Source organism: Pipistrellus hanaki (genome assembly GCF_964339955.1).
Source record: "Pipistrellus hanaki genome assembly, chromosome: 6".
NCBI lineage: Eukaryota > Metazoa > Chordata > Mammalia > Chiroptera > Vespertilionidae > Pipistrellus > Pipistrellus hanaki.
The window spans coordinates 86,015,074-86,037,829 of NC_140508.1; positions in this window are offsets into that span (position 1 = coordinate 86,015,074).

Here is a 22,756-nt window from a genome sequence, read left to right on the forward strand (position 1 = left end):
TCCCACATCAGCCAGAACGCTGGGACTGCTTCCGGCACACAGAGTGCACACAACACTGCACATGCTTCCTGGTGAGTGGACAGACGCGTTTACATCTGTCAGCGGAAGCCCTGCCTCTTCCTCTGAGGGGTGCTCTGCACCACCACCAACACAGGAGCAATGGGAATCCGAGGCTTCAGATGGTGTTTGGACACCAATCCACTGAGGGCCCTTTTTGCTTGAACTGCTCTTTTCAAATGTACAGAATGGAAATAAGCTCAAAGGTCTGAGGGTTTTCTGAGTAGTTGGCTAAAAAATAGGGACAACATGCACATACAGCAAACAAAACAGCTTAAAGATCATGTTTAATGTATTACAAAACGCGTACCTTTACTAAATAGGTGAATATGATTTTGTAAAACAACACGGCTTAGATATTGGAATGGTTTTACTATTACATGTAGCAGGCTTATGGCTTCCCATTAATGAGTAAAAGTTGGAAGAAATTTGTATCCATGATAGAAAGAATGCGGTTTAATATTAGAAGAATTTTACTCCGTTTATTAGAGTGTTTTCATGAGGTAACTGAAGTGGAAAATTTTCTCTACTTTTCTCTTCTTCTATTTTTGAGTTAGCCTAGCATGCTGGACCACAAGGCTCATTTTATAACTAAGTCAGCCTATAATTTCCTATCTCTGCATATTATTTATAAAGAAAATGTGTCTTCTGCTTTTTTCAAAATAAACAACACTTCCCATCCTTGTTTCCCCTCAACACCTCCCGCCTCCCAAACTGATTCTCACACATAAAAGCATGCAAATGGGCAGATTTTAAAAATAATCTGTCTTGCTATTTTTATAAAATATATTTTATTGATTTTTTACAGAGAGGAAGAGAGAGGGATAGAGAGTTGGAAACATCGATGAGAGAGAATCATCGACCAGCTGCCTCTTGCACACCTCCCACTGGGGATGTGCCCTCAAGCAAGGTACATGCCCTTAACTGGAATCAAACCTGGGACCTTTACATTTTACAGCAGGCATCCACTGAGCCAAACCGGTTTTGGCTCAATGTTGTTTTTAAAATAAATGATAGAAGGAGAAATAAAAATGGAAAAAGAAGGTAGTTTTTAAGGCTACTATGCAGACGAGTTGGATGTGGCTATATCGCACAGTGTATATTGTGTTATATATCAGGAGTGATTGCATTAAAAACTCAACAACTGTTCCCAAAATATGGTCCCAGACTAGCGCCAACGGCATTACCAGGAAGTCTGTAATAAGTGCAATTCTCAGACCTCACCCGCACCTACAAGATCAAGCCTCTGAAGGTGACCCAGCAACCCCTGCTACCCCAGCACCCCAGGCTGCCTGCCGCCCGCTCAAGCTGGACACCCCTGGACTGGACACTTGGGGACCAGAAACCAGAAGGATGGGAGCAAGCCGCCCAGCTGCTCCCACTGCCTGTGTGCTCTCTGCTATAATTTACTTGGCAACAGGTCCATCTCCTTAACTGACTGCCTTTCTACCAGCAGCTGTGTCTTTTCACTTCTGCGAATCACTGTCACACGCTAATACGTATCACTCAATAACATATCAACCAAGCTAAACATTCAGATAAACTTCAAAAATAAAATATAGCCCTAGCCGATGTGGCTCAGTGGCTAGAGTGTTGTCATGTGGACTGAAGGGTCCTGGGTTTGATTCTGTTCAAGGGCACATGTCTGGGGTTGAGGGCTGGATCTCCCAGTAGGGGGCGTGCAGGAGGCAGCCGATCAATGATCGTCTCTCATTATTGATGTTTCTATCTCCCTCTTTCTCTCTAAAATCAACAAAAAGACATTTAAATAAATAAAATAAACATTGGCAATTGAATAAGAACTGTAAATGGTTTGTTCAGTCGCTATTGTCACATTTTCCTTCTGACTGTTCTTATATTAATGGAAAGCTACAAAGGCTGTCCTTGGCCGCGTGTCTTTGCATGAGTGGGGTGGCAATACCAACAGGCCGACTTTATTACTGAGTACTTTCATGAAATAAAACATGCCATCACTCTCCCATTCCCATTACTATATGGTAAAGATATTATTATTATTTTAAAATTGATTTTATGTTAAAGAACTGAGTTCTAAATGACAGGGATTCACTTTGATCACAGTTCTTCTGAAAAGCATCACTCTGTTTTCCTGAAACAACTTGAATCCACCCTCAGGCAGCCCAGGTGCTCCTGGGCCATAACTGGACAGGCTGCCGGTGTATGGAGAGCGATGCACTGTTGGTAATGTGACCAGGACTTAAGGAGTGATAACTATTTTAACTAGTTCATGTGTAAGCATTTGAAAACAGTAGTTAATGTGAGGTGCAGTGTAAAGCAAAATGTGATAAATCTTTACAGGGGACTCTATCCGGTTTGTGGCTCATTCGCAGATGGTGGAAGCAGCTTTATATTTGATTGTTAACCTAATTATAACAATTCTACTTGTCATTAGGAGGATGAAAGGGTGGTTAATAGATCTGGGTATTAACTGTGCTAAACCTAACTGGCTTGAAAAATGTTATTCCTTCAAGAGCTCAACAAATCTCTCAAAACTTTGTTATAGCCATTATCACTATCACTACTGCTATTATTATTATTCACATACATAGAATGTCAATACTCCGAAATCAAATTTTCACATAAAAATAAACACGTGGAACCAAGGTCAATAGTATGTAACGCACCAATACACAAATCGCATATTCAGATCCTGGAGTCTAATACGCGTATTTACATTAACATAAATGGGAAGCATCTATCCATGGAGAAGTAGCATCATATTTCAAGTCAGTGCAATTACACGAATCACTATTTTATAGTAAAATGGCTTGACCATAATATTTGTTCCTGAAGAATGTCATTCCATTTTTCATTTCTCTCTGACTCTCCTGACTGTGAATAAGGCGTGGAAGGGAGAAATTAATGGAAATGACTCTAATCAATTCAGTGACCCCCTGGAGAGAGTGAAAGTACTGTCAATCTATGGATATTATCAATGCAAAATATTCTTATTTATCTATTTATTTATTTAATACAGTCTGAAGGGTAGAGAAGGAAGTGTCCTCACCCTGACTTCTCCAATGTCATCGCTTAGCCCACCCGAGGCATTCACTCTATCAGCTTTCTTTGAATATAATTTAAGGGATATTCTGTACAAATATAGGGAAGCTGATCAATGTATTTTGAAAAATATGGTTTAATAATATATGTGCTGTTCTTTGCATAATTTTTAAATTAACAATAACAATGTTCTCCTTAACAGTCATAAATACATTTTTTTATCCATTTTTTAAAATAGATGAATTACTCTTGAATGTGGAATGTTGCCTATATTTGATTATCTCTATAGATCTTCCTGGAAGAGAGAATGTTGGTCAAATGGTCTGAAAACTCATTTTCAGAAATATTGCAGTTATACTCCCACCAGGAAAATATACGTAATGTTTCTTCGTCTTTTTATAAACATATTTTGTCAAACTGTTCACCATGAGGTAAAATGTTAGTGTAGTTTTGCATTTTATTGACTTTTCATTTTAAGTGAGTTTGGCATCTTACAGAATTTAAGAGAAATACGTATTTTCTTTTGTGTGAACTGCAAGCTCAGAGCACTGGCCCACCTTTCCCGTGGGACCGCTGGCCTTCTCATGGTGGTTTACAGAAACCGTTTGTCATTTAGGAAAATTAGATCTCTGGAACATGGGTACGGTTTCCTTTTCAGTTTTTCATTTAAATGTTAACCTTGCTTAGACTGATTGCTGCACTCATAACTTATTAACATGTGACTGCATGAGCTCTTTATCTTGTGGTTTCAAAAACCGTCTCAGAAATCATGGCTATAAATAATGTCTCGTTATGTGTTCTCACACTGGTCCAGTGTCTTTTTTCTCTTGGGCTAGAGGGGGATTTTGGTTAGAAATTACATGGAATTACACTTTGCTGGCGTGGAGCTGTGGCCTCTCTGCTCTAAGCTCAGGGCCCGCACTCCCGTGAGCACTGCTGCGGTCCTGATGCTGAAGTGTGGCAGGAGGGGTGGGGAGGGGAGGGAGGAGTGGAGGGGGAAACCTGTGAGATGGGGGAAGGGAAGACTTGCTTCTTCCCCTTTGCTGCCCTACGTGTTCTATTTCCGCTAATTCCCCCAAATAATGATTGTGCCACTGCTACTAGTTTGGTATCATTTCTTAGCGGGTTTTGCAATATTTAAAGAGCCAGCAGCATCGAGTCTCAGGCACCAGCGCTGCCTGGGGGCACTCGGGCCTCAGGTGTGGGGTCCCAGCCACACAGGCCCTGTCCCCAGGGGCAGAGCTGTCTCATAGCCCAGCGACACTCCCTGCCCGCAGGTGTGAGTGCTAGCGCCTGAGAGAATTCCTTCAATGTCTGTGCTTTTAAAATATTGATGCCTTCCCTTTGCTTTTAGTCAAAGGCATGGGAGTGCTCCTTGCAGCTGTAGTGCTCTGAGCAAAGGAGCAAATGCATTGAGGTTGGGGGCCAGTTTTCACTGCAGAATGAGCATGTCATTAGCCACTCCAATTTCAAAATAGAATTACAGGTATCAGTAAGAACTGGTGATGTACATGCATGTGAAATTAAGACAGATAGGAGAACACCAAACTTGTAGGCCTTGGTGTCTATAATATATAACTACCAGTATACTCACTACAAATAATGATGGGTGGGTGGAAGAAAGTCTGATTTGAAGGTTCCGGTAAGAAAGTAAAAACTGACTGTGAAATATCTTAGGATGTCAGAAAGTAGGGAATTAAAAAAAAACACGAGGAATGACAAAAGACCATAAGGTCCACTTAATAGAGCTTCCACTAGTTCATTTATAATTACAAATAAAATGGTGACAATAATACAATTCCCGGGGGAAAATTAAGAATCCATGAGCTCAAAATGATAAATAAGTACATAAATAAATGAATATGCTAATAGGAAAAATTAAAAGACATAATAAAATGCAAACTACTTGATGTAGAAGGAATGAAATAGTGATAAAATCATCTTTTGAAAATGTTATAATTAATTTAGCCAAGAGTCATCAATAGATGCTAAAAATATTAGGTGACAATTTGGTAGAGAATAAAAAGTTTACTAAGTCTTATGTCATTTTCTTCCATATATCACAAATGGAAGGTGGAAACTCTATGCTTTAGGAGCTGGATATACACCAACTTCACAAGGGAGCAAAGTTATCATCAGACACTGAGTGTACGTTGGTTTGACGTGCCTCCTAATGTGGTACTCTGAGACTATAACGCCTCTCATGCCATGTGCCTGCCAAAAGGGCCTCCTGACAGTAATCATAAACAAACAGCAGACAATCCCAGTCTACGAAGGAACAGCTCATATCCTCAAAGCAAAAGGCTGCTCCCAAATTAAAGAAGACTGAAGAGACCACAGCTAAGAGCAACGGGTCATCTTGGTTTGCATTCTAGTTTGCAAAAACTCAATACACAGAGGAAATTACTGAACAATCAGCAAAAATGTAATATGAGCTATCTTAATATCAGATGTTAAAACACACACATTGAAATTCCATGCATTTGGTCATCATACTGCGGGTGTACATAAATGAATGTCCTTGTTTTTAAGTGTTACATATTAAACTTACTCTCAGTTCATCAAAATAACTGGACTGACATGATAACCTATAGACAGAGAAAAAGGAAAGATGGCCAAATGCTAACAATTGGTAAATCTGGATGAAGGGTAAAAGGCAGTATTTTCCCAAGCTTACAACTTCACTTCAATTTTCAAATTACTTCAAAATTTAAACAGTCTCCACTCTAAACTCTAAGGACTCTGTCAGCAGACTAATCCTTATCAACTTGAAATCACATACGACCCCCTGGCAATGTTTACACGTTACTGCTTTCGCAATTTGTACTTCAACTTACTAAATTATTGGTTAAGAACTTTCATGTAATTGAGTTGCTGTTGATACCTAACATGACACACCATCTGGGTAACTACAACGTTTTTTGTTGCTATCTACCACACTAATGACATGTTGCCTTGTATTCTGGGTAACTGTCGAAGACAATGTTCTCCCAGCGGGCCAAGGGTGATGACTGAAAACAAACTATTAATGCTCTGCTGTCTTCCCTGCGGTGTGTAACATCTAGTGGGGGATGCTAACACAGAAACAGATATGCTTCATGTAATTCATGGAAATATAAGAATTATGCAGCACATCCTCTGAGGGCCCCAGGAATGGGTGTCTCGATTGAATGAAGCTGGCGAGGGCCAGGTGAGGACAAGCAGGTAAGGCCCAAGCAGGAAGGCTCCCTGGAGAGGACCCTGATGCTGAATCTGAAGGAAGCAGATGAATTAAGTAGGTGACAAGTAAAGACTAAAAGCAACCGTGTTTGAGCAACTACAAGTGGAAACAGAAACTAGGAAAGGGGGTAAACAATAGCTGGTAATAGGAAGTGATGACAGAGCACCCATTCCAACGTTCAAATGTCTGAATGACCTTTAACTTACATACATGGAGCATAGATTAGGTTACATTATCTTGTCATTCAGAAAGAAGAATGTCATTCATCTCTGTCCATGTACTCCACAGCAATGTTTCTGCCCAGGACGCTTGTAATGAATTATTACAATTTACATGATTACAAGTTAAGGTTTAACTCTCTGCTACAGCGTAAGCTCAGTGAAGAAGAGCGCAGACCTCACACAGTCAATGCTGTTTAGATTTGCCCCGGGGTTTAACATTCCTGTGCACCTCTTTTCCTGCCATTCTTTCCTTATGTCCTGCTCTCCAATTTCCTTCTTTCTGAAATGCATTCTTCAGAGTTTCTTCACCAAGGATTTCTTGATGGTAACCTCTATGTGTTATTGCGAATCCACAATACCTTTAGTTTCGCTTCATTCTAAGAAGTTCAGTTGGTTGTCTTATTCTACTTTTATTTCCTATTATGACATTAAATATTGTCATATTCTACTTTTATATTTTATATTTATAACTATTTTCCCTCAGCAACTTACAGATATTATTCCAGCTTTGGAAAGGCGGCTCAGTTGGCTGGAGCATCATCCTGTACACAAAAAGGTTGTGGGGTCATTCCTGGTCAGAGCACATACCTAGGGTGGGTTTGATCCCCTCTGGTGTATATGGGAGGGCAGCTGATCAATGTTCCTCCCTCTCTCCTGACTTCTCTCTCTAAAATCAATAAGCATATCCTCTGATGAGGCATGCATATACATATATATATATATATATATATATATATATATATATCCCCAATAAGCAGATGAAGTAACCAAGACTCAGAAAAATTAAATAGCACAGAGCTAGCAACCACACACTCTTTAGAAAGCCAGAATGTTTTGCTCCAAAACATGTATATTTCTTGCAGATTCTGTCTCTTCTCCTTCTTATGTCCCATGTAAGAGTTGGAAAAGGTGTAGGTTAACAAATCATTTTAATGACACTCCTAAAGTTTTAATGGAAATTTCCAATTCTCATTGCCATTGGGAGTAACATAGATAGGACTGTGCAGTGGTTATAGCACAGGCTCTGACATCACTTGTTTGTAGTTGTCTTCTAGGTCCAGTGTTACTAAATTTACACCTTACAGTCTTTCTGTCCTTAGCTTTTTTATCTGCAAAACTGGGAAAAATAATATTATCTACTTTACACACATAAGAGTTAAATAAATGACAAATGAAAATTATTAGCAGAAAGCTGGCACTTTTACTTTCTGATTCCTGCTAGAACTGGCTGAATACTGAACTGGCCAAACCAAATCTTCCAGACGTGTCAGTTTGTGCATGGCCTTAAAAAACACTTTCCAAGCTATCTATCAGGATAACATAGACGGACAATAAAAATTAATTCAATGCATTAAACATAAAATGAAAAACATATTTTTGACATTTATAGATGAAAACTTGAATCTAATTTGCTTATATTGTTTGTGATTCAATAAATTCAAAGAATTAGTCTCCGAGCTAAAATCATCCAAGAACCAACCGTGTGGCAAGGACGATGGGATCATGAGTGCCCATATATATTTCCTGTTAAATAAATGGAAGCATCAGAGGTAGCCACAATTCACCGTGACGGTTTGTGAGAAGGCTAATTCTTCAGGTCAAAACACATGGGTCTCAGGGACAATTATCTATCTCATCCATCATTTTTGCTGTTCTCCAAATATCAGCCTGTAAAATATAAAAACTGTCTCTTGTGTCAAATCTGAATCACTGTCTTTTAAGTTTTAAACATATTTGTTTTGTGTTGTTTTTGTTAAATGCATACCAAGAAGAACAAAGTAGAAGTACACGGAAAATGAAAAAAATCTATGAGCGCCTTGACAAGGTTTGCCTTCAAACAAGATGGTTGCAGACTAGTCTTCAGCTCCATGTTTCCATTTACTAATAACATTACATCCTAGTGGCAAATTCTAATGGCATCTTAAAACATCAGAGGAACCTAAGGAGGTGGATTTTAGCATGCACACATATTTTTAACTTTATAAAATAAACCAATACTTGAAAATTGTGTGATTGTATTCATTTTCACATACTATTCATATATCAGTTCAGTAAGACTTGGCGAAATGATGATGAATTAATGCTCTTGCAAGTCAGATGTGTTTCCTTTATTCCACCAATTGAACAGAGAAAACAAATGCAGGATTATATTGTTTTGTTTTCACTTAGTGTTTTGCCTGTCATCATAAGCAAAATTAATCTGCATTGTTAGTAACTGTCAACAGCATACTTTGAGCATAAGGCAAATACAGCAGGTGGTTGAAAAAATGGCTAAAAGCAAAAATGCGGAACAAATGATTGATAGGAAATGCTAATCTACTTTTGCAAAAATTAAAAATAAGTTAAAATGCATGCAAAGCTCCCACAAAGGTTAACACTAGGACAGAAAATGAAATACATTAACCAATATTAGACAATGTGTCTAAAAGCTAACGTGCTAAATATTTTACTATATATTAATTGACATGATTCAAAAAATGTGGTTGAATTATTTATATTTATCAAATATGAGAAAATAACATTTTATATGTAAGTAACAGCTCTTTATACTAACACATTTGAAAGTTGTTGCTTTGGTATCAACATAATATTATTTTATGTTATGTTTATTTTTAAAATAGCATGGATTTTAACTGGAAGCAAATTATGGAAAGTATAAATAGGAATTGGGTAATGAGATTATTTTTTATTCTGCTACAATTATATCTGAAGGAAATTTAAGATTTCTTTTCTGGTTTGGATGGAGACCAAGTAAAACACATTATACAAGGTATTTTGGACTTAAGAACATGATACAGGATTATACTGAAAAGCAAATGACAAGTAAAGGAGCAATCACATATGGTTCTCTTCTCCATAGGGGGGGGACCCAGGAGGAGATACTGTCTGAGCCCTTGTAAATATTAGGGCATTCATCATTTCACACCATCCTGCCCGGTTCCTAACAGGTGCTTGGATGATAGAAACAATTTCATCAGTAAAACAAACGCCACTCCTGAGAGCCATTTACCCACCTGCCCAACTAGAGGCAGGAATCTCCAAGGGGCTCTTGTTATTTTAATCTTCTGAAAAATTAAAAGGTGTGAAAAAACAATTGAGACTGGGACTTTGCAATGATTAACTGTAATCATCAATTAAAGTCTAAATACCCACAAAATACAGAACCGCATAGTGAGAACTCCTTGAGAAAAGAGAATTGGGTACACAACACAGAATTCCTGCATCTGCAAGAAGTTTTATGTTGAGTATGTATTTCTCAACTTTTTAAAAATATATTTTATTGATTTTTTACAGAGAGGAAGAGAGAGGGATAGAGAGTTAGAAACATTGATGAGAATCATTGATCAGCTGCCTCTTGCACTCTCCCTATTGGGGATGTGCCCGCAACCAAGGTACATGCCCTTGGCCAGAATTGAAACTGGGACCTTTCAGTCCGCAGGCTGAAGCTCTATCCACTGAGCCAAACCAGTTTCGGCTATTTCTCAACTTTTATATGAAATTATTTTAAAAGAGGTCTCAAAGTTAAACATTTTACATTAACCAGGCTATTAATTTCTCTGAAAAAAACACACCCTATAAACTTGTTTTTTTCCAAATATGATGGAACTTAAAATTAGGACAGATTTGATCTAATGACAACTAATGTTGATTCAAGCAATCAGCATCCCTACAGGGTCTCTCAGTGACACCAGTAGAAGGACAGGAGATACACTGAAATGCTTTTCAGGATGTTCTGTACAGTCTTTATTTATCCCTGCTCACCTATCTTTGGCATCTTCTTTCCAAAATATTTCTGTACTCCCCGACAAAACTTCTCCCTGTTACAGTTCCCATAATGCATTTCTCTTCTCTCCCCACCTTTCCTTTAGTGAGGATTCTGAGTTCTCTCACCCTACCCACACTCATTGCACAAGGAAATCATTACTCTGCTATCATCACCGTGATTTCCCTTGCCCTTGCCTCAGTTTTCCATGACAAAATCTCAGGAATTCAAAACAAGATTATAAAAACTTATGCTTTTTTGTTGGGGATCTTGGCATAAATATGGATTCTCATAACAAAATTAGTGGAGAAAATAACTATTTCCTGGGGGTTCCGCTCATTGCAAGCCAGGAGTAGAAGGACCAGCATGGAGCTGCCGGAATGTCAATCGTCCTGGAACAAAGTAATGGAGTTTGTGAGGATAGCAGAAGAAGTATAGTGGGGACACAGCAGAGGCACAGGATATGTCATTGATGCCAAAAGGGGGATTTTCCTCCTCACATGTAATGGTCTCCGCAGCAGTGAGTTAAACATTTTGACTTCACCATTGCTCATGAGATTTTTCAATCTTCCCATCTCCAATTTTGTTGACATTTCTACAGATCAAAGTCTTACATTTATTGCTACTGAAACTTTACTCTTATATTCTTCTCATACTGCATGTTTATGTCAATCATAGTTACATATGGAAAGAAATCTTGGTTGAAAACATCATTTTTAAGATTATTTTTCATGCAATCTCTTTGTGAAACACTAACTTATCATCAGATCAAAAGGACCATAAAAATACATCACTGAAAAATTCAAATAACTTTTCTGATGGAAATGATTATTGCAGATGCGTGCATGCGTTTCTAATTTAGCAGTGACTAATAATGTATGAGTGATAAAAAGCTTTATTTGAGGAAAGAAAATCAGCAGTAGGCATGCCGCTTTTGTTCTAATTTAAGCCTCTCATGTCCTAGCCTTAAGAGTTTTAATTATGATGTTTAGATACTGTGAGTTCCAAATCACGACTTTTCTGGTAAGTTTGCTTAAAGTTACTTCTAAACAATTTTCCTTTGACATGCTTCCTGGAATTTGTGACTGAATCAAACGCTGTAGGAAAGAGAAGTGACTCCAGTGATTTCTGGGTCAGCTGGAATCGCTCAGTGATGGACAACAGTGGTTTCCTTGGGTTGCCCACTTCCGGGTGAAGGGCTGCAATCTGTTTCAATAGAGAGAAGCTTCTTCCCTCTGCTGGGCGTGGCCCCAGGTCCTAGGAGGGTGAACATGTTCCTCATTGCCAGCCAGTTAGTGCATCCCTATCTCCTGTGCGGGAGGCACCTCAGGCCTGAATGCCCAACACCTGAGCCCAAAATGCCCACTTAGGGAGCCGCTCTCCTTTGTTCCATAAAAAGAAATGACAGCTGATGGAGTGTCTCTCATAAATCCTCCTCCACAGTGTCCGCCTGAATCTTGTTCTATTTGTGAGCATTGCTCATAAACATTGGTTACCGATACTGATTATGGTTCTATGGATAATGTTAAGTATTTAGTTATTCCAATATGTCTTTCAGAGCAGCTAGTCTCAAATACTGCAATACTAATATATATTTAATTTTAACAAAAGTATTTGCATTTCATTTTGTATAGATATCTAAAAGGACATTGTACTAGTTTTATCATTGTTGAAGTAGTTACAGAGATTTTCTATTAATCTTCTTTATGTTAATAAGTGGGTTTTTATAAAAGACTAGAGGCCTGATGCATGAAATTCATGCAAGAGTAGGCCTTCCTCCCTCGGCTGTCAGCACTGGCTTCCCTCTGGCACCCGGGACCCAGGCTTTTCTCCATCTGGCCGCTGGCAGGCACCTGGGACCCTGCTTCCCTCGCAGCTCTGGCTTTGTCTGGAAGGTCTTCCGGTCTAATTAGCATATTATGCTTTTATTATAGATTTATTATGAAAAGAAAGTATTGAATTTGATGGGGGTAAAACCAATTATCAAAGGCTATTCTTGGATTTAAAAAGTTCATGGTCTGATCTCTACATTTGAAAGATTTCCCTAGCATCACAGAGACTAGGCAATTAAAGAATCTAAAGCAAAGATAATATTTAGGATAAAATTTCAATTGCTGACCAGAAATTATAACGGTATGAAATGAAACAATGATGGTGGGAATGGGCAAAATGGGAGACTTTCTAGAGGTATTAAGAATATGGCATGTAATTGGCTTAGGTTGATAGGTTCCAAGTTTTTACTTTGGTAGCAAGGACAGTGAATCCATAACTCAGATAAATATGAGATAATCAGAATAGATTTAAAAAAATAAATAATGAGGCCATTAAAAATTAATTCCCATGGAACATTCAGGTATAGAACTCAGGATTGAAGCGATTGTTTTGTCCGTTTGGGGCATATACTTGTGTGGGTGAGAGACAGATAACTGATAAAGTGAAATTCAGACTAAGTACCATCCCATTTTGGCCATGTTTATCAAAACGTGGGCCGCATGCCACCTATGTTAAAACCACGTCAGGATTATTTTTGAAGTCCATTTAATATGCCTCATCCTACCCTTCAAATAAAGAATCTCTGGATTGAAAACAGACAGTACTAGTATAACCAGGCCTTCGCATTGTTTTCATGAACTATGGCTTTATGACAGTGCATTGTAACCTTGGCTATCCATGAACTAACCTAGAGACCTTTAAAAAACAGACTCATGTGGTTGAAAACACCACTTACGTGATTCTGAGCAGAGCTCAATAACCTTCTGCAGGACTATAAACACTTCTTTGACATCAAGAGGGATGGGTGAGGGACTAGAGAGATGTGATGGGAGAGAATGAAATTGAGAAGGCACAGATAATCGGAAGGAGTGTAAAATGCTCACCAAATAATTTCACCTTAACACTTCTCTCACAGTGTATGCCAGTGACTGGTCACCATGTCCCCACACAGGAGGAGGCATTCTGGGACCATTTCCTTGGATGGATGGAGGAGGGAGGGTTAACTTCTTGTGAAAAGCCATTCACATTTAATAACACGACTGAGCTGTCACGTTATTTAAAAATCCCGAAAACTTACATTTTATGGTTTTTGATTTGACTCTGGGCCTTTTATTTTAATTAAAACAATCTATTAAGTAAAATCAGCTAAATTCTAAATCAATTTGAGTTATGACAATCAAATTGATACCGTACTAGAAAAGTGTCACAGAAATACCACAGTAACCAAATTGATAACGTACTTAATGAAATGTCATAGAAATATTTCTTTGTCCAATACTTAATTTTAAATTAAACAGACTTATGCCAGCCGTAGCAACACAGAGCTGCCAATGTGCTGTTGCAAAATCGACCTGATCCCAAATGTTTGATGAAAAACCTGTTACAATGCAGCCGTGCGGAAAGGAAAAGTTTACCTGCTCCCATGTTCTGGCAGATTTGGCTCTAACAGTAGAGTCCAGGCCAGGGTGAAGCCTGGAACAGGAAATGGCTGTGTGAGCATTCACATGGCGCGGTGGTGGGGGTATGTGTCTACAAATGGCCAACAAGTGAACTGAGTGGCTAGTCCTCCCTCACCTATGGGTCTTGCCTCTCGTAACAGGGAGCAGATTTTTCCTGGTCTCATCTTCTTATGTCCCTCACCTAGTTTGCCCATTAGTTTGTGACTCTTGATTCTGATGGAAATTTAAAGCAAGAATAAAATCTATTTTGTTGCAAAGCTATACTAGCCCGTTATTGTCCATAAGCCTTTATTTGTCCTAATATTTTGGTATTTGCTGGAGCAATCTATATTGGAACAGACTGGAGAATCAACCATTTCCATCTACAACGCAAGGAGTGAAGCCCTCAAGGACAGTCAGGAGCATGGACTGGCCATGCTACAAGTTTCACTTTTCAGGAAGCTATGGAGAAGGACGGGAATGAAAAGAAAGATCTAGTCCCTAGTCTGATGATTTAAGAAAATATCTGTGGAATTTACAATGATGAAGTAAATAAGACTCACTTCTCTTATTTCAGCATTATTCTACTTTGCCAAACTTTCTGGATTAAAAGGACCTCCCTCACTCTCTCAAAGAACTTTCCCTATCAAACATATGTGATCATATTACACACACACACACACACACACACACACACACGCACACACACACGCACACACACACACCTGCACATACTCTCCTAAGAAATACTAAGTAGAAATAGACAACTGAAGGGAAAGTGAGGGGTAAGACCAATATGTTGGACTTCTTTCTTCATTGTTGTCAGCTTCCTAACTGGTTTTATTTCCCGAGTCATAGAGAGGGATATGTCACTAAGTGCAGCTGCAAGTCAAGTGACAAATGGTATAATTTAATAAATATTAAGAAGTCATAGCCAGGAAATCCTTCTAGTTCTAGCAAATTTATCTACTGAACCAAATTCATTTTTCTTTTTTAAAAAATATATTTTATTGATTTTGTACAGAGAGAAAGGGAGAGAGATAGAGAGTTAGAAACATCGATGAGAGAGAGTCATCGATCAGTTGCCTCTTGCACACCCCCTACTGGGGATATGCCCGCAACCAAGGTACATGCCCTTGACCGGAATCGAACCCGGGTCCCTTCAGTCCCCAAACCGACGCTCTATCCATTGAGCTAAACCGGTTTCGGCCCAAATTCATTTTTCAACAAAACCAAACAAATTTATTTATAAAGTGTTCGTAAATGGAAGGGTTTCCTATGAGAATTCTTATAACTCAATGTCAGGAAGACAAAAAAAAAAAATAATGGGTAAAGGACTTGAATAGATTTTTCTCCAAAGAGATATATCAACCGCCAGTAAACATAAAAAGATAGATGGTCAGCATTATTAGTCATAAGGGAAATAAAAATCAAATCACAATGAGGTACCACTTCACAGCTACTAGGATTGTTGTATTCATTATCTTTGTCAGCAGCATCATCATCATCATGATCATGATCATTACAGAAAAACAAAAACAAAAAAACAAAAAAACCCAGAAAACATTGGCAAGGTTTGAGGAAACTGGAACCCTAAACATTGCTGGTGGGAACAGAGAATGTGTGGCCAGTGTGGAGAACAGTATGGCAGTTCCTCAAAAATTAACTGTAGGATTACCATAGGATACAGCAATTCCACTGTTAGGTATGTGTTGAAAAAATTGAAAGCAGGGATCAAACATATACCAGTGTTTACTGAAGCATCCTATATAATAAAGAGATAATATGCAAATTAACCTTCACACCCTCACAAGATAACTGCCTATGAGCAGGCAGCAGGGGGGTTAGTGAAGGACAATGCAAGGAATGCTGTTATGAACATAGGTGTACAATTGTCTTCTCTGCACCCTGCTTTCGGTCCTTTAGGGTATATACTCAGGAGCAGAATTGCTGGATCATATGGTAATTTAATTTTTTTGAGGAACTGCCATTCTGTTCTCCACAGCAACTGTATTATTTTGTATTCCCTATGTGAGGGTTCCAATTACTTCACAGCCTCATCAACCTTGTGTATTTTATAAATTTTTGTTGTTGTTGCTGTTAATCCTCATCTAAGGATATTTTCCCATTGGTTTTAGAGAGAGTGGAGGGGAGAGGGAGAGAGACTCAGAGAAAGGAACATCGATGATGTGAGAGAGACAAATCCATGGTTGCCTTCCCCGCTTGCCTTCACCAGGGCCTGGAATGGAGCCAACGGAGGTGCATACCCTTGGCCAGAATCGAACCTGGGACACTTTAGTCTGTGAGGGCCAACACTCTGTCCACTAAGCCAAACTGGCCAGGCTATCACATTGGATACAGATCTTAATGGGTCTGAAGTGACATCTCATTACAGTTTTGATTTTCATTCCCTAACTTATTAGTGATGTTGAGCATGTTTTAATTTGCTTATGAGCCATTTTATGTCTTCTTTGGACATATAAATACACTTATTGCTACAAAAAAATCAAATATATCATTCACTGCCTTCCCTATATTCATAGTTTATTACTTAAGTGATGCCATTGCTTTTTCAGATTGTCTATATTTTTACTATAAGTAATTTACTTCTAGATGAATTATGCAGAAATAATTTGGAAATGAAAGAGCTCCAAATGAACATCATGAGTCACTCCTCATCTCCCTTCATAGAATCAGCTACTTCATGAAGCTGCTAAAAACAAAACCGACCACAGTTTCACATGGAGAAGCTTTTATACTTAAAAGCTTGAACTGCTGATTTCTGGTATGATAGAGAATTTTTAGACAAACTATGAAAATAATTTAGGCCTCATAGAAAAATGTCCCTGTCTATCAAATTCACAATTTTACCTTCTGCCCCCAATTCTTTATGTGTTTTGGTTTCCATATTTATAAATTATTTAAGCTAAAGTAACCCACACCTTTGTTTAAAAAGAAAAACCATTTCATCTACAACAATTACCAACTCGAGTTTTAAACATCACAGAACATAATTACCTCCTGGAATAATATTTTGTGTAGAGAACAGTGTGAATTTTTAAACACTGACAACTCTCACATCCCACTTGCACCTGCATTAGAATAATGAGAAAAGAAAAGGAGAAGAGAAAAGAAAAGAAAAGAAAGAAAGAGAAGGAGAAAGGGAGAAAGAAACAGGCTTCCTTTGTTGACTGAGTTTGGGTAAAAATAGATTCTGGTAAAATGTAGTTTTAGGTAACAAGAGCTTTCATATACTTCCATGCTCTTTGCCGAAGATTGACAAATGCTTTTGAGAAGAAGCATTCAACCATATACCACTATAAATGTTAAATTTCTGATGAATTTGGGGAAAATTTACTTTGCAGATGAGCGAATAATGAAGCTACATGAAGTCAAGTGCTTTGGCCACTGTCTCACAGCTGGTGCGTGGTGAGGTCTGGGGCTCAGGAGTTCTGACCACCCCCCTCCCCTAAGGTTTTCCACCCAGAACATACCTCTCTGCACAAGTCCAGCACAACAGCACTGCCCCAGTCAGGGAGGATGACAAAGAGCAGAGCTTGTCCTCACCCTCACAGTCCCTCCTGCTTGCTGACCATGGTCCCTCCCTGGGCCCTGCTGAGTGCATGAGCTCTCCAGGCTTTTATCTCATTGCGATCAAGACCCGGTCAGACTTTCCTCAGGAGTCTTATTGGAATAAGAGGTCAACAAAGGAATGGATGCTCCTGGGTTTTATAGACGGTAACCTCTCATGATTCTCTAATGAAAACGACAGTAGAGTTATTGAATCATGAAACATGGAACCTCCTTTCAGCTTTCCCATCAGGCAAGCGTTGAAGCTGACACTTCAGTGGCGTCTACCCAGGGGCCCATCAGCGTGGAGCACTCAGCAGCAGCCGCTATCCAAGCACGGGCTGGCCACAGGCTCCCCAGACCTAATTACTACGAGTGTAAACTGTCCTCCGGAGAGAGACCACTCCTCCCCACATCTGACAGGTAGAAATTAGTTCCCTAATGGAACGGAATCGTTCTGCAAATTGGAGGAATTAAGTGTGCTTCTTTCATTTAAGCTCCCTTTAAATTAGATTTTAATTTGGATCCAAATGTGAAGAGGTTGATGGCGTGAGGCTGCTCAGGTTGGCCCAGAGCCAATTATTTTATATTGCTGCTCTCAGATATGGCGCGTCTCTTCACAACCACTGGCCACCGAGGGCCAGAGGTACTCATCCTTAATGAAGGGGAGTCTTCTTGCGAGCACCATGAAACTTTGAAAGGTTGCTCAACGATTGGCTGCTTCCACTAAGTAATTTCACTGTCAGAGACATGGGAGATCGCATAAAGGATGTATTTGTATGTGATTTTCTCCTTAAAAAAATCATCACTGTTAAAAGGTAGAGGAATAAAGAAAATATTAGCTCATCAGAAGTGGGATATGATATAGAGAGGAAATTTATTATAGCCCTGGTTCAATTACAGAGTAATTTCTTTCTCAAGCAAAAACACAGCAACAGCAAAGAGATCGATAGAAGGTCATTTCTTAGAACAGGTAACATGCCAGTAGATCACAGTGACTGTAGGAGACCCTGCAGAGCATGTATTTCATTCCATAAGCATAAATATACCAGCATTAGGTCTATGACGCTCCAAGGATATCTCTAAGGGTTATCAGAACGTATATGAATTGAGAACTTCAACTTATTACTCCAAATGAATATGTAGATTAACTATATTTGAGGACATGTCACATTTAATTCCAGTAGAAAAACGGTTTTTGAAATATTTTTTTAAACTCTCAGATGAAAAATCTAAATAACCATGAAACCATCCAATAAATCTTTAATACCCCTTAATATATTTAATACTATCATAATGTCAACATTAGCATATTCCATTGATGAAATGGCGACAGGGAGGAAAGGCTTGGGTTAGCCACAGGAGGACAGGTAAAGGTATTTCATAGGTGATGGCCACAAAGGGACTGCCGCCGGAAACCAGCTGGGAAAAGATCCATGCAACATTCAGACTGGAAAACAGTCTCCATTTCTCACTGGAAGCCAAGCCAGGCTCTAGCTCTCTGCCACACATGGCCCAGGACCGTGAGCTCCTGGGGACAGATCGTATCCACAGCCCTTTTCGAAGGAAGACTCTTCTCAGGACCTGCCATCAGCTGGGCTCTGGGGGACTGGGCAGGCACTGGAGAAAACGGCTTCAGAAAGGACCTGCTCAGGTGAGAGTTCCAATGAACACGGACAGTGAGTTCCAGGACCAGCCTTTCTTTGGGTCAATAGTGTTTGCTGGTGTAAAGGAAAACACTACATACTATTTCATAAACAATTAAAATGACAAGAGCTGGGGAAAAGTTAGCTTAAAAGGTTAACTCACTGGCTTACAATAAGAAATGGAGAAATACATACCTATTTATGTGCTTCACTTGTTCACTGGAATTACAATTTTTTTTAGAATGGTCTGTTAAATTTTCTTTATGTAACCAACAGAAATATATATTAAAAAAAGATGGAAGTACGCTTTCAATCATGTAGGCTGAGTTAATTAGTCTAATGTCTCCCCTGAAAACAATTAAAAATGCTGAGAAAAATATATTTTTAAATTATCATATTAATCAGATTGAAGAAATAGGAGGGAGTTTCCAAACCCAATGTTGGGGTAGGCCCAAATCCGCTAAAGTAAACGCAATTTCAGGCATGTGCATTCCTTTAGCTCTGAGACTGTTCACTGGCAAGGGGAAGTGTGTGTGTGTGTGTGTGTGTGTGTGTGTGTATGTGTGTGTGTGGGTGTGTGGGTGTGTGGGTGTGTGGGTGTGTGGGTGTGTGTATGTGTGGGTGTGTGCATGTATGTGTGTGTGTGTGTGAGTGTATGTTTGTGTGTGTGTGTTTGTGTGTGTGTGTATTTGTGTATGTGTGTTTGTGTGTGTGTGTGTGTGTTTCACTAAGTGAGAAGGTAAGATACCAAGGCCCAATGCTAACACAGGAGGGAGGTGAACAGAAATCTTCCCCACATGAAGCTGGGATCCCACCGGGCTAGTCAATCAAGCCGGCGTGCACCTGCTGAATGCCTGCCACACAGTACCCCGAGGATAACACCTGACACCCAGTACCTACGGGAGAGCTTCCTGCGGGTTCTGTTCTCGGTTTGCTCTTTCTGTTCCGTGTCATTGCTTTCTTTGGCATTAAATGGGCCAAACAGCTAACAGTGAAGGTAAAAGCAAAGTCCCTGAGAAGCTGCTGCCACACCACAGCCCGGCCCAGAAGTCTAGCAGATGCAGCCTGGTCTGCCATCATTTCTGGAAGAAGAACTTCACCAATACAAGTGTAACACAGACTTCCAACAGGAGAGGAGGGAAATAAAATGGCAAAGAAAATATCTGAAACATCAACGCTGATTCCAAAACAGAGGAGAAACCTACTGGCTTACTAGAATAAAGAAGACATAAACTTTAGATAGAGGTACACAGTTAAACAAACAAACAAAACAAAGACAAATTTTTTTAAAAGAGAAGAAAATAAAGTACTAAATCTAGAACAGGCCAAAAATTCCTAAGATTCAATAACAAAACATGCTAATAGAACATTGAAACCACGTGTATGTAATACATAATCTAGCCAGTGAAATGGACAACATACATGAACAGAATATAGTTTCCCTGGTAGAAAAGCAAGCACATGCAATTTGATTTCTCAACCTGTAAAACTGTCAGTGTACCTAAAACAAACAAACAAAACAAAACACACACATAGGATTTAAATATAGGCAGATATCTAAAGGTTTCTTGCTTTGATTCTGGCTGGCCTAGGAAGCTGAATAGACATTTCTCAAAGCAAATGTGAAAATGGCTAAGTACATAAAAAGATGCTCAATAGCACCAGAAAAATGCAAATCAAAACTACATTAAGACACCACCTCACATCCACTAGGACTACTGCAAAAATCAGAAAAAATCAAGTGCTCCTAGGTTATAAAATGATTGGAAGCCTTGTACACTGTTGGTATGAATGAAAAATAACAGTTACTGTGGAGAATGGCATGGCACTTACTCAAACATTAAAAATAAAATCATCTCATCAGCAACTGCACTTCTGTGTACATAGCCAAGAGAATTGAAAATGGGGTCTGCCTAGCCAGTCTGGCTCAGTGGATAGAGGGCTGAGGGTCCCAGGTTCAATTCTGATCAAGGGCACGTACCTTGGTTGCAGGCTAGGTCCCCAGCCCAGGAGACAACCAATTGATGTGTCTCTCTCACACCATGTTTATCTCTCTCTCTCCCTTCCATTCTCTCTAAAAATCAATGGAAAAATATCCTCAGGTGAGGATTAACTACAACAACAACAAAATAAACAAAAGAAAATGGGATCTGGAAGAGATGTTTGCACACCCATATCCATAGCAGAATTATCCACAATAAATAAAACACAGAAGCAACTGAAGCCTCTATGACAAATGATCGGATAGGCAAAGTGTGATAGATACACAATTTCATATTATTCAGCCTTAAAAATGAAATAAATGCCTATATCTGCTAAAGCATAAGCGAACCTACAATATTATGCTGAGTGAAATAATCCAGTCACAAAAAGACGGGTACTATGTGATTCCACTTATATGAAGTCCTGGAGTAGTCAAAATCAGCGGGTTAGGTATCAGGGCCAGGGGGATGGAGGCATGGGGAGTTATTGTCTAATGAGCACAGAGTTTCAGTTTTACAAGATATAAAACTTCCTGGAGACGGATGGTGAAGACAGTCACATAGCCTTATAGACATATTTAATTCCATTGGGCCACACACTTAACAAGGGTTTAGGTGATAAATTGGACGTATGTATCTTTTACCACAGTATGCCAGATATAGCCTTAGACTTACAAAGATGAGAAATATCAAATATTACCTCTTAAAAATGTTACTGTAAAATGGAGAACACGATTTATAGCAGAAATGAGGAGCAGGGAACTGCAGGGTACTTCTACGGGATTTATAACGTGTCCTGACCTTAGGGCACAGCCTCCCCAGGCCAGAACCTGCAGCCCGCGTGGCTGACTGTGTCCGTGTGAAGAGAGCATGTCCCTGTAATTTGTTAGCTGTCCTTGTTCCTCAGGAAGAGGGGGTATTTTTGGACACTGTCACTAATTGATGGCTGGCGATGGCAACCCCGATCTTGAATTTTAATGTGCTCAGGCTGATAAGTTGGGTATCACTCATCTCTGGCTTTTCATTTCTCACATTATGGATATGTCTGACCTGTCACCAGCTATCTCATTCATTTTGTCCTTTCGTGGTATTCTAATCTTTTATTCTTTTACTATCATTTTTGTAGGTTTAAGTAATTAGAAGACAAATGGACACGTCCTACCTCCCAAGTTAGTCAGAATTCTTTGTCTCCTCAAATTTGAACACTGGGGATATTTTTAAATGAACCAATTTATTCCTTCGCCGCTGTCAAGTGGCATTTCGCTTTGGAGATTGTGGCAGAATATTGCATTGGCTTTTTATTCTTGCTCTAACAAATCACCGCGGCACAGTTATTCTCTCACAGTCATGGAGACCGGGGATCTGCCAACATCTTTATGAGTCAAGGATGTGTCCTGGGATCTGACAGGGAGTCCACTTCTTGCTTTTCCTGCTTCTAGTGGCTACCTCTACTTCTTGCTGCAGCCTTCCCCTCTGCGACAGGACCCCAGGACACTGCTGATGATATCACTGGCCTACCGATACGATCGTTCCATCTCAACATTTTAATGTATCCACATCCACAGCAATTTCCCCTCACCTGTGGTTTTCCTTGTTGCTGTTTCAGTTTCCCTCATCAACCATGGCCCACAAATAGCAAAAGAAAAATTCCCAAAATCAACAATTGGTAAGTTTTAAGCTGAGCCCCATTCTGAGTAGTGTGATGAGAGCTTGCACTGTCCCGATCACCCTCAGCTCACCGTATCCAGGCTGCCCGTGTCCCCACCCGTTAGCCACTCATTAGCTGTCTTGGTTATCAGATCAGCTATCAGGGAGAAAGAGGAAGAGACAGAGAGGCCACATTCACAT